This window comes from Lolium rigidum, chromosome 4 (assembly GCF_022539505.1).
Source record: "Lolium rigidum isolate FL_2022 chromosome 4, APGP_CSIRO_Lrig_0.1, whole genome shotgun sequence".
Taxonomy (NCBI): domain Eukaryota; kingdom Viridiplantae; phylum Streptophyta; class Magnoliopsida; order Poales; family Poaceae; genus Lolium; species Lolium rigidum.
The window spans coordinates 16,095,247-16,104,913 of NC_061511.1; positions in this window are offsets into that span (position 1 = coordinate 16,095,247).

The window sequence follows — 9,667 nt, forward strand, 5'->3', positions numbered from 1 at the left end:
CCATCTGTATTCGATTTTCACTTCGTCAGTTTCTTACTCTTGTAATGAAGAGGGTTTCATCGAACCTCCATCCAATAAGGCTAAAAATTGCACCGACAAGCCGAATCCAGCAGCCTCTGAGGCTTCGACCCCTGCTGCAGCCCCCGCGGCTCAAATTTCAACAGCTTCTTCTCTCTCCAAAGGGAAGGAGATCCCTTCGGCTGCCGCAGCTACGACTTCTTCTCCTGATAAACCTGTAAGCCTTTTCTGCTTCGACAGTATATACATCTATGGTGGCTCCCGAATGGGTCTTTAAAACTTTCTGATAGTTAATTCTCCGCTTAATAATAATCATCTTTTCTTATTTCCCAGGATTTGCGAGCCGTTATCTCTTCACTGGAGGCCTTTGCCTCCCAATATACTTCTCTTGAAGTTGACAAGGCCCGACTACAAAAGGAGGTCAAGTCTTCTTCTTCAAAGTTGGAGGGCGCAATAAAAATTGCTGCCGAGGCACGCCAGGAGGTCGACTCCTTAAAGGGTGAACTCGAGGAGCTGAAGAGGAAACTGAAGGTTGAAGAAACATCCAGGCTTGCTGCCGAAGCTCGGATGATTGAAAAGGATGATCTTCTTTGCCAATCCTCTTTGGCCTTGCTCAGTAATTCTTCATTTGGCTTTCTTTTTGATTTCCGCTTTATTGATTCAATTTTCAGTTAGTGAACTCTTCCTTTTCGTTCCTTGCTGAAGCTGCCAACATCCCTGCTGAAGCCTTGGACAAACTCCCGAACAATTCTCCAGCAAATGCTTTGTCAGTGACCGTTGAGTCTCACAAGCTTGTTCAGGACCTTCTTCAGAAGGGTAAGGGAGCCATGGCGAGGATGCGCTCGATGATCTTCCCCAAGATTGACCAGAACAAGACTTTGGGACAGCTGATCGATGCTTTTGCCATCAACATGAAGGAGGTTATCGAGGTATTCAAACATACTTCGCGCACCTATGGTGCCCTCCTAGCCTTTCAGCTTATGATGGGTCATGGTTTCAAAGCCAATATTGAAGAAATGTCCACAGAACTGCCGAAAGACCAAGATGGGCGATTTGTTGATTTGGGTGCTTTTAAGACCTCAGCGCTTAAGTGTGTTCGCCAGCTTCTTGAGTTTGTCTCGGCAAAAAAATCGTCCATTGTACCAAGCTTGTCAAACCAAACCCAAGCCCCTTGATTTCATTTTTGTAATCTTGCTCGGTTGAAACAATTTCCTTTCATAAGACTTCTGTGATTGTAACAAATTCCGTATTGGCAATGTTGCCAATATCCTCTTGTTATAACACTTTTATTTGCATGCTCCCGATGGGAGTAATTTCCAGAGTTGAGCTCATATAATCCATCATGCCTTTTAATAACTTTTTGCAGGTTTTTCCTGTGCCTTCGTTTACCGATGATTCTTCGGGTGCTTGTTCTGAGAATGATCGACTCCAACGCATGAAGGATCGAATTGCTCAGATGGAAAAGGATATGCGCAGTACTTATGCTTTGGTTGCTATTATCAGGAAGAAGAACGAACTTGTGGTTGACGCAGAACGCTATGCTCTTGCTGAGTTGCATAGAGCCATAGAAAGTTTGAACTGTAAGCGCCCTTGTCCTCTTACTCCTTGCTTTTCCTAAAAGGTATCTTCTTATCTTTCTTCGTTTCTCTTTCTAGTCATACTTCTGAACCCAGCTGAGGAGAACAAGCGTATTCATGAACGCGTGAATGCATTGGCTCAACTATCATCTTTAGATGAGGTTTTCTGGAAAGATCAATCAAAGGCTTCCACTGTCGCAAAGTTCCAAGATCGGGTCCAGCAGGTCCACCGTTTCTTCGACAAGTGCTATAAAGGACTGAAAATAATCTGGAAGACAATGTTCCCTTTGAATGGGGTCCCTCCCACGTTGTTGACTTTAATGTCAGAATTCAGTAACACCAGGAAGATTCGAAGCTTGGTTCGAGCACAACTTATCGCAGGAGCTAAAGCTGCATTTTCCCTTGTTCTCGTATGTCATCCCTCAGTAGACTTGATGACAATTGCCAATGCTGTAGGTGAATTAGAGACATTTTACCCAAAGGTGGAGCTTCCCGCCGCCATCGTTATCGAAAGGCTTGAAGGAGCCTCAATGGCAGCCGAAGAAATAGAGGCTTGATAACCCACAATTATAGGGGATCGCAATAGTCTTCGCGGGAAGTAAAACCCAATTTATTGATTCGACACAAGTGGAGACAAAGAATACTTGAAAGCCTTAACAGCGGAGTTGTCAATTCAGGTGCACCTGGAAACAGACTTGCTCGCAAGAGTTTATCAGTAGTAACAGTTTATAGTAGTAGCAGTAGTGAAATAACAGTCGCAGAGTAACACAGACAACAGTAGTGATTATAGTAAACAGCAGGATTAAAATACTGTAGGCACGGGGACGGATAACAGGTGTTGCATGGATGAGAGAAACTCATGTAACAATCAAAGCAGGGCATTTGCAGATAATAATAAAACGGTGTCCAAGTACAAAGCAATCCATAGGCATGTGTTCCATATATAGTCGTACGTGCTCGCAATGAGAAACTTGCACAACATCTTTTGTCCTACCAGCCGGTGGCAGCCGGGCCTCTAGGAAATCTACTGGATATTAAGGTACTCCTTTTAATAGAGTACCGGAGCAAAGCATTAACACTCCGTGAACACATGTGATCCTCACATCACTACCATCGCCTCCGGTTGTCCCGATTTCTATCACTTCGGGGCCTTTGGTTCCGGACAGCGTCATGTGTATACAACTTGCAGGTAAGATCATAAAACAACGCATATCATGATGAAATAATAACATGTTCAGATCTGAGATCATGGCACTCGGGCCCTAGTGACAAGCATTAAGCATAACAAGTTGCAACAATATCATCAAAGTACCAAATACGGATACTAGGCACTATGCCCTAACAATCTTATGCTATTACATGACCAATCTCATCCAATCCCTACCATCCCCTTCAGCCTACAGCGGGGGAATTACTCACACATGGATGGGGGAAAACATGGTTGGTCGATGGAGAGGCATCGGTGATGATGATGGCGATGATCTCCTCCAATTCCCCGTCCCGGCGGAGTGCCAGAACGGAGTTTCTGGCCCCCGAGACGGAGTTTCGCGATGTGGCGGCGTTCTGGAGGGTTTTTGGCGACTTCGACTTCCTGTCTCGGGTTTTTAGATCGAAACCTTTATGTAGTCCAGAGGAGGGCGTCGGAGGCCAGCCGAGGGGGCCACACACTAGGGCGGCGCGCCCCCCCTGGGCCGCGCCGGCCTGGTGTGTGGGGCCCTTGGGCCTCCACCTGGCTTCCCCTTCTGGCTCCGTAAGTCTTGTGGTAAAATAGGCCCATTGGTATAAATTCCGAGGATTTTCCCGAAAGTTGAATTTCTGCACAAAAACAAGAAACCAGAGCAATACTGCTGAAAACAGCGTTACTCCGCGTTAGTTGTATCCAAAACACACAAATTAGAGGCAAAACAATAGCAAAAGTGTTCGGGAAAGTAGATACGTTTTGGACGTATCAACTCCCCCAAGCTTAGCTTATTGCTTGTCCTCAAGCAATTCAGTTAACAACTGAGTGCGATAAAAGAACTTTCACGAACACATTTGCTCATATGATGTAAATATTCTCATGATATGGCTAATACTTAGGCAGTTCATAATAAGGTACATGCAAATAAGATCATCTAATAGCTATGTCAATCATGGAAAGGTACCAACAATTAATAATAAGCATCATGAATCATGTCTATAAGCAGGATTGCAATGTTCATAAAAGGGTATGATAAAGTGGTATGTCGCTTGCCCATATTTGATCAGCAAAACATAAATGCTCAGGCACCTCTGCAGTTCATAGAAAGACTAGAAATAGAGATTGTCAAAGATAAAAGCATCAAAGTTATACCACAATCAATCATATTTTGAGACAAGCATATTATACTAAGAATGACAGTTGTGCTCTCAAGAAAGTGCTCAAAGAAAGGATGGAGACACTGTAGGGATTCGTTGCATAGAAAACAAAAAAATTCCTACCGCGAACACGCAATCCAATCCAAGATGCAATCTAGAAGACGGTAGCAACGAGGGGATGATCGAGACTCACCCTTGAAGATTTCCAAAGCCTACAAGATGAGGCTCTTGTTGCTGTGGTAGACGTTCACTTGCCGCTTGCAAAAGCGCGTAGAAGATCTTGATCACGGTGCCACGATCGGGCAGCACCTCCGTACTCGGTCACACGTTCGGTGTTGATGAAGTCGACGTCGACCTCCCCGTTCCAGCGGGCAGCGGAAGTAGTAGCTCCTCTTGAATCCGGCAGCACGACGGCGTGGTGGCGGTGGTGGTGGAGAAACCTGGCGGAGCTTAGCTAAGCGTGCGGGAGTGGTGGAGGAGAGAGGGCCGCTAGGGTTTGGGAGAGGGGGGCGCCGGCCACTAGGGGGTGCGGCCACCTTGTGGTCTTGGGGTGGCCGGCCCCCTCTGATACGCGTACAGGACGCGTCCGTTGGGAACCCCAAGAGGAAGGTGTGATGCGTACAGCAGCAAGTTTTCCCTCAGTAAGAAACCAAGGTTTATCGAACCAGTAGGAGTCAAGAAGCACGTTGAAGGTTGATGGCGGCGAAGTGTAGTGCGGCGCAACACCGGGGATTCCGGCGCCAACGTGGAACCCGCACAACACAACCAAAGTACTTTGCCCCAACGAAACAAGTGAGGTTGTCAATCTCACCGGCTTGCTGTAACAAAGGATTAGATGTATAGTGTGGATGATGATTGTTTGCAGAAAACAGTAGAACAAGTATTGCAGTAGATTGTATGCGATGTAAAAGAATGGACCGGGGTCCACAGTTCACTAGAGGCGTCTCTCCGATAAGAATAAGCATGTTGGGTGAACAAATTACAGTTGGGCAATTGACAAATAGAGAGGGCATGACCATGCACATACATGATATGATGAGTGTAGTGAGATTTAATTGGGCATTACGACAAAGTACATAGACCGCTATCCAAGCATGCATCTATGCCTAAAAAGTCCACCTTCGAGGTTATCATCCGAACCCCTTCCGGTATTAAGTTGCAAACAACGGACAATTGCATTAAGTATGGTGCGTAATGTAATCAATAACTACATCCTCGGACATAGCATCGATGTTTTATCCCTAGTGGCAACAGCACATCCACAACCTTAGAACTTTCTCGTCATCGTCCCAGATTTAATGGAGGCATGAACCCACTATCGAGCATAAATACTCCCTCTTGGAGTTACTAGCAAAAACTTGGCCAGAGCCTCTACTAACAACGGAGAGCATGCAAGATCATAAACAAAACATAGATATAAATTGATAATCAACATAACATAGTATTCTCTATCCATCGGATCCCAACAAACACAACATGTAGCATTACAGATAGATGATCTTGATCATGTTAGGCAGCTCACAAGACCCGACAATGAAGCATAATTAGGAGAAGACGACCATCTAGCTACTGCTATGGACCCATAGTCCAGGGGTGAACTACTCACTCATCACTCCGGAGGCGACCATGGCGGTGAAGAGTCCTCCGGGAGATGATTCCCCTCTCCGCAGGGTGCCGGAGGCAATCTCCTGAATCCCCCGAGATGGGATTGGCGGCGGCGTCTCTGGAAGGTTTTCCGTATCGTGGCTCTCGGTACTGGGGGTTTCGCGACGAAGGCTATAAGTAGGCGGAGGAGATAGGTCAGGGGGCCACACGAGGGCCCCACACGCTAGGTCAGCGCGGCCAAGGGCCAGGCCGCGCCGCCCTGGTGTGTCACCACCTCGTGGCCCCACTTCGTATCATCTTCGGTCTTCTGGAAGCTTCGTGTGAAAATAGGCCCCTGGGCATTGATTTCGTCCAATTCCGAGAATATTTCCTTACTAGGATTTCTGAAACCAAAAACAGCAGAAAACGGCAACTGGCTCATCGGCATCTCGTTAATAGGTTAGTGCCGGAAAATGCATAAATATGACATAAAGTATGCATAAAACATGTAGATATCATCAATAATGTGGCATGGAACATAAGAAATTATCGATACGTCGGAGACGTATCACCCTCCCCTTGGCCCCTCATTATATAGGTGGAAGCCCCAAGTGTTGGACTACAAGTCTTCGAATAAGACCCCAACCTAAAACCTTCCATGTAGTAGGGAAACCTACCCAAGGTGGGAATCCCACTTGGGGTGGGATTCCCCTTCCATGTGGGGGGGGGTGGCCGGCCCCTTGGTGGAGTCCAAGGTGGACTCCCCCTTAGGGTTGGCCGGCCATGGGGAGGTGGAGTCCCTCCGGGACTCCGCCTTCCTTAGTGATTTCTTCCGGACTTTTCTAGAACCTTCTAGAACCTTCCGTAGAATCTTCCGGATCATTTTAAATCTTATAAAATAACTTCCTATATATGAATCTTATTCTCCGGACCATTCCGGAACTCCTCGTGATGTCCGGGATCTCATCCGGGACTTCGAACAAAACTTCGAACTCCATTCCATATTCAAGTTCTACCATTTCAACATCAAACCTTAAGTGTGTCACCCTACGGTTCGCGAACTATGCGGACATGGTTGAGTACTCTCTCCGACCAATAACCAATAGCGGGATACTGGAGATCCATAATGGCTCCCACATATTCAACGATGACTTCGGTGATCGAATGAACCATTCACATACGATACCAATTTCCTTTGTTACGCGATATTTTACTTGTCCGAGGTTTGATCATCGAGTATCACTCTATACCTTGTTCAACCTCGTCTCCGACAAGTACTCTTTACTCGATACCGTGGTATGTGGTCTCTTATGAACTTATTCATATGCTTGCAAGACATTAGACGACATTCCACCGAGAGGGCCAAGAGTATATCTATCCGTCATCGGGATGGACAAATCCCACTGTTGATCCATATGCCTCAACTCATACTTTCCGGATACTTAACCCCACCTTTATAACCACCCATTTACGCAGTGGCGTTTGATGTAATCAAAGTACCTTTCCGGTATAAGTGATTTACATGATCTCATGGTCATAAGGACTAGGTAACTACGTATCGAAAGCTTATAGCAAATAACTTAATGACGTGATCTTATGCTACGCTTAATTGGGTGTGTCCATTACATCATTCATATAATGATATAACCTTGTTATTAATAACATCCAATGTTCATGATTATGAAACTAATCATCTATTAATCAACAAGCTAGTTAAGAGGCATACTAGGGACTCTTTGTTGTTTACATATCACACATGTATCAATATTTCGGTTAATACAATTATAGCATGGTATATAAACATTTATCATAAACATAAAGATATATAATAACCACTTTTATTATTGCCTCTTGGGAATATCTCCAACAGTCGCCCACTTGCATTAGAGTCAATAATCTAGATTACATTGTAATATACCTAACACCCATGGCATTCTGGTGTTGGTCATGCTTTGCCCTAGGGAGAGCTTTAGTCAACGGATCTGCTACATTCGGATCGGTGTGTACTTTGCAAATCTTTACTTCTCCATCTTCGATGTACTCGCGAATCGAGTGGTAACGCAGCTTGATATGCTTCAGCCTCTTGTGTGACCTTGGTTCTTCTGCATTGGCGATGGCACCCATGTTATCACAGTAGATGATTAGTGGGTCCAATGCACTAGGAACCACACCGAGCTCTACAATGAACCTCTTCATCCATACCGCTTCTGATGAAGCATCTGAAGCCGCTATGTACTCTGATTCTGTTGAAGACTTTGCCACCGTGCACTGCTTTGAGCTTGCCCAGCTTACTACGGCACCATTCAATATAAACACGTACCCGGACCGTGACTTAGAGTCATCGGGATCGGTGTTCCAACTTGCATCAGTGTAACCGCTTACAACGAGCTCTTGGTCACCTCCATAACAAAGAAACATATCCTTAGTTCTTTTCAAGTACTTCAGGATATTCTTGACCGCTGTCCAGTGTTCCATTCTTGGATCACTTTGATATCTGCTAGTCAAACTAACAGCATGTGCTATATCCGGTCTAGTACATAGCATGGCATACATGATAGATCCTACTGCCGAGGCATAGGGGATATTACTCATCCTTTCTCTTTCTTCTGCCGTAGCCGGTCCTTGAGTCTTACTCAAGACCTTGCCTGGTAACATAGGTAAAAACCCTTTCTTACTTTCGTCCATTCTAAACTTCTTTAGAATCTTGTCCAGGTATGTACTCTGTGATAGCCCTATTAGGCGTCTTGATCTATCTCTATAAATCTTGATGGCTAATATATACGATGCTTCACCAAGGTCTTTCATTGGAAAACTATTATTCAAATAACCTTTTACACTGCTTAATAGTTCTATATCACTCCCAATCAATAATATGTCATCTACATATAATATCAGGAATGCTACAGAGCTCCCACTCACTTTCTTGTAAATACAGGCCTCTCCATGACACTGTATAAACCCGAAGTCTTTGATCACCTTATCAAAGCGTCGGTTCCAACTTCTTGATGCTTGCTTCGAGTCCATAGATTGAACGTTGAAGTTTGCATACTTTGTCGGCATTTTTAGGATCGACAAAACCTTTGGGTTGTACCATATACAACTCTTCCTCAATGTCTCCATTAAGGAACGCCGTTTTGACATCCATCTGCCAAATCTCATAATCGAAAAATGCAGCTATTGCTAACAAAATCCTCGCAGATTTTAGCTTCGCTACAGGTGAGAAAGTCTCATCGTAGTCAACTCCTTGAATTTGTCGGAAACCCTTTGCAACAAGTCGAGCTTTATAGACAGTAATATTACCATTAGCATCTGTTTTTCTCTTGAAGATCCATTTATTCTCGATAGCCTTGCGGCTATCAGGTAAGTCTACCAAAGTCCATACTTTGTTATCATACATGGATCCCATTTCGGATTTCATGGCTTCTTGCCATTTGTTGGAATCTGGGCTCATCATCGCTTCTTCATACGTCGCAGGGTCCTCATCATTATTGTCCACAATCATGACATTTAGACAAGGATCATACCAATCAGGAGTGGCACGTTCCCTTGTCGATCTGCGAGGTTCAGTAGTTTCCTCGTTCGAAGTTTCATGATCATTATCATTAGCTTCCTCTGTTGCCGGTGTAGGCGGTATAGGAACAGTTTCCGGTACTGCGCTACTCTGATCAACGAGTATAGATTCATCAATCTCATCGAGTTCTACTTTTCTCATAGTCACTTCTTTAGTGAGAAATTCATTCTCAAGAAAGGTTCCATTCTTAGCAACAAAGATTTTGCCTTCGGATCTGTGATAGAAAGTGTACCCTATAGTTTCCTTAGGGTATCCTATGAAGACGCATTTCTCCGCTTTGGGTTCTAGCTTGTCCGGTTGTAACTTCTTTACATAGGCTTCGGAACCCCAAACTTTAAGGAACGACAGCTTAGGTTTCTTATTAAACCATAATTCATACGGTGTCGTTTCTACGGATTTTGATGGTGCTCTATATAAAGTGGATGCGGCTGTCTCTAATGCATAACTCCAAAATGATAACGGCAAATCAGTAAGAGACATCATAGAACAAACCATATCTAAGAGAGTTCGATTACGACGGTCGGACACACCGTTTCGTTGTGGTGTTCCCGGCGGTGTCAATTGTGAAAGTATTCCGCAT